The sequence below is a fragment of the Aotus nancymaae genome, unplaced genomic scaffold (genome assembly GCF_030222135.1).
Source record: "Aotus nancymaae isolate 86718 unplaced genomic scaffold, 86718_ANA_hifiasm-v0.15.2.pri h1tg000011l, whole genome shotgun sequence".
Classification (NCBI taxonomy): domain Eukaryota; kingdom Metazoa; phylum Chordata; class Mammalia; order Primates; family Aotidae; genus Aotus; species Aotus nancymaae.
In genome coordinates this window covers 76,437,520-76,441,402 of record NW_026988422.1, presented here as the reverse complement: position 1 = coordinate 76,441,402, position 3,883 = coordinate 76,437,520, and the positions used below count along the sequence as shown (strand labels likewise).

The window sequence follows — 3,883 nt, the reverse complement described above, 5'->3', positions numbered from 1 at the left end:
TTCCAGCTACTTGGGAGGCTGAGGCAGGAGAATCGCTTGAACCCAGGAGGCAGAGGTTGCAGTGAGCTGAAATTGTGTCACTGCACTGCAGCCTGGGCAACAGAGTGAGACGCTGTATCAAACAAAACAAAGTATCATTCTTCTTTTTTTTTTTTATTAAACGGAGTCTCACTCTGTCCCCAGGCTGGAGTGCAGTGGTGCCATCTTGGCTCACTGCAACCCCGCTTTCTGGGTTCAAGTGATTCTCCTGCTTAGCTTCCTGAGTAGCTGGGACTACAGACGCTTGTTGCCATGCCTGGCTAATTTCGTAGAGACGGGGTTGACCAGGTTGGCCAGGATGGTCTTGATCTCCTGAGCTTGCGATCCACCTGCCTCGGCCTCCCAAAGTGCTGGGATTATAGGCGTGAGCCACACTGCGCCTGGCCAAAACTATCATTCTTTTTTATAAAAAAAAGAAAGAAATCTTGGCCAAGCAACCAATTGGTTTATGTAAACCGACACTATAAAAGCAACTACATACATGTTCAAATTTAGCACACTGTTGGGGTAAGAAGAGTACTCATTTGAGTGTAAAAAAAAAGAAGACTGGAGAATTTATAAACAGTGAAACCATTTCGAGCAGGGTTCAGGAAACCTTTTCCGGCAAGGGTCAGATGTAAGTATTTTAGGCTTTGCAGGCCATACGTCTGTCACAACTACTCAGCTCTGTCTTTTCAGCAGGAAAGGAGCCATAGGCAAGATTTAAAGGAATGGGTGTGGTTATGTTCCAACACAACTTGGAAATGGATGCTGAAATCTGAATTTCATATCATTTTCTTTTCTTTTCTTTTCTTTTCTTTTTTTTTTTGAGACGGAGTTTCGCTCGTTACCCAGGCTGGTGTGCAATGGCGCGATCTCGGCTCACCGCAACCTCCGCCTCCTGGGTTCAGGCAATTCTCCTGCCTCAGCCTCCTGAGTAGCTGGGATTACAGGCACGCGCCACCGTGCCCAGCTAATTTTTTGTATTAGTAGAGACGGGGTTTCACCATGTTGGCCAAGATGGTCTTGAACTCTTGACCTTGTTTGTGATCTGTCTGCCTCAGCCTCCCAAAGTGCTGGGATTACAGGCGTGAGCCACATCACCCGGCCTTTTTTTTTTTTTTTTTTTTTGAGACAGAGTCTCCCTCTGTCGCCAGGCTGGACTGTAGTGGTGCGATCTTAGCTCACTGCAACCTCTACCTCCCAGGTTCAGGTGATTCTCCTGCCTCAGCCTCCCAAGTAGCTGGGATTACAGGCACATGCCGCCATGCCCAGCTAATTTTTGTATTTTCAGTAGAGAGGAGGTTTCACCATGTTGGTCAGGCTGGTCTTGAACTCTTGACCTCAAGCGATCCACCTGCTTTGGCCTCCCAAAGTGCTGGGATTATCCCTAACTACTTAAAGATGTTAAAAAATAGTAACATCTACTTAAAGATGTTACTAGTAACAACTTTAAAATGTTAGTAGTAAAAAAGTAGTGACTACTTAAAGATGTTAAAAGCATCCCTAACTACTTAAAGTAGTTAGGCTGTGATTATCCCTAACTACTTAAAGATGTTAAAACCATTCTTAGCCCAAGGGCTTTATAAAAATGGGTGGTTGCTTCTCTCTCCTCTTCCCCACCCAAGCCCCCTTATCAAAAACAAACAAACACCAAAAAACAAAAGGGTGATTAGTGTAGGGTTTGGTCTGGCTGTTGGTTATTGAGTTCATGGGCTCAGAGCAGGCCCTGCCTTAGGCTCTGGCCTCAACATTCACTGACTGTGACCTTAGAGGAGTGCCTTACCCATTCAGCCCCTCGGTTTTCTCAGCTGGGAAGTGGTAGAAAATAACCGGCCCACAGATGGGGCTTTTTTTTTTTTTTGCCTGTTTGATCAGGTCTTTATTCAAAAGAGGCTGTCCAAAATGATTTGACCTTTATGGAATAATCAAATTTAAGAGTTTATGCAGCAGGCTTCTTTTCCTCTGTAGTGGGTTTCTTTTCTGCTGGCTTCTTTACAAGGGCTGGTTTCTTGGTAGCTGCTGCCTTTTTTCCTGCTGGAGGCTTCTTCTGCTTCTTATCACCAACAGCAGCCTTCTTTCCTTTCTTACCTACTACAACAGGCTTCTTGCCTGCAGCTCCCTTCTCATCTGATTTAGCTTCTAGTGCTGCTGCTGCCACGGCCGCCTTATCCACCCGGAGCTTGCGATTCCTGGCCTGGCGCAGAATGGTGTTCCGGCGCATGGTCTTTGCGTATGGGTTTAGCTTCAACATGATTCTCAGGTTTTTCAGTGGGTCCTTCTTTAGGACTCTGTGATGAATCTCTTGCGTGGTGCTCGAAGGGCTCTTTGGATCTCTGGGCTTTTCAGGATTCTGCTGAGATCTGTATTGATCATCTTGTGCATGGGGAGATTGTAGTCACTCTTGAGGGAAGCAGCTTTACGCCAAGTGCCATGCAATTCATCTAATTTCCGGAAAGCACTTTCCGTCCAAATGCAGAAACGTCCCACATGCCCACCAGGAGCAAGCTTTAAAATGTTCAGTTTGCTTACATTAAGCAGAGTAATTCCAGGGTTGTTTCTGAAGGCCTTGATGGTACCGTTATCCTCATTGTAGATGATGCAGGGGCCTCTGCGCTGGATACAGCAACGGTTTCTCATTTTGCCCTTGTCAGCTCTCATTCACTGAGAGGCATAGACCTTTTTGATATCTTTCCAGGCTTTAAGTTTCTTAAGAAGCAAAACAGCCTCCTTGGTCATCTTGTAGCCTTCAACTTTATCTTCAACTACCAAAGGAAGTTCAGGAACTTCCTCAACACGATGACCTTTAGACATGACCAGTGCTGGTAAGGCTGAGGCAGCCAGGGCAGAACAGATGGCGTATCGTTTTTGGGTTGTGTTCACTCCACGATGCCAACAGCGCCAGGTTTTGGTTGGTGCAAACATTCGGCCTCCACAACACATATTTCCAAAAGCACCCTGGCCAGAATGGTGAGTCCCACCACCTCAAACTCTGGGAATTCGAGCCACAGCTCGAATTCCAGTACCCCAAGACTCAGCACTAGTCTGATGACCTGCTAATTCACTGACAGCATAGGGCTGTCTGTTGTTTTTGCGCAAGTTGGTGTGAACAAAGTTCACAATATCTGGTCGACTAGGAGCCGTGAATACAGCAGGCAAAGTGACATTTTTGCCAGATGACTTCCCCTTTTCGGAGTACACCGATATCAGTGGGAGAGCACACGCCATGGCGGAAAGAGGAGACAGCCACGCTCCTCTCGTCCCGGCAGCTGCCAAAGGAAAAGCCAGATGGGGCTTTTATGAGGACTGGATGTGGTGCTGCCTGCACAATGTAGAAGCCTTATAAATGCATGCATGGTAGCTATTATTATCATTATTATTATCATTGTTATTATTATTTTGAGACAGTTCTCCTTATGTTGCTCAGACTGGTCTTGGCCTCAAGTGATCCTCCTGCCTTGGCCTCCCATAGTTCAATATTCTTTACAGTTAAAAAAAAAAAAATAGCTGGCCAGGTGTGGTGGCTTATGCCTGTAATCCCAGCACTTTGGGAGGCTGAAGTGGTGGATCATGAGTTTAGGAGATAGAGATCATCCTGGCTAACATAGTGAAACCCTGTCTCTACTAAAAATACAAAAAATTAGCCAGGCGTGGTGGCACGCGCCTGTAGTCTCAGCTACTTAGGAGGCTGAGGCAGGAGAATGGCTTGAATACGGGAGGCGGAGGTTGTAGTGAGCCGAGATCGCACCATTGCACTCCAGCCTGGGTCACAGAGCAAGATGCTGTATCAAAGTATACATATAAAATATATATATATAAAATATTGAGTACCTGATTGTAAATGATGATGACAATTTTATGCTTT

General features: G+C 45.9%; 1 pseudogene; it reads right to left on the bottom strand.

Annotated features, from left to right (window-relative positions):
- Nucleotides 1-1,879: 1,879 nt before the first annotated feature.
- Nucleotides 1,880-3,284, bottom strand: LOC105717784 (large ribosomal subunit protein uL4-like; annotated as a pseudogene).
- Between the last annotated feature and the right edge of the window lie 599 nt (nt 3,285-3,883).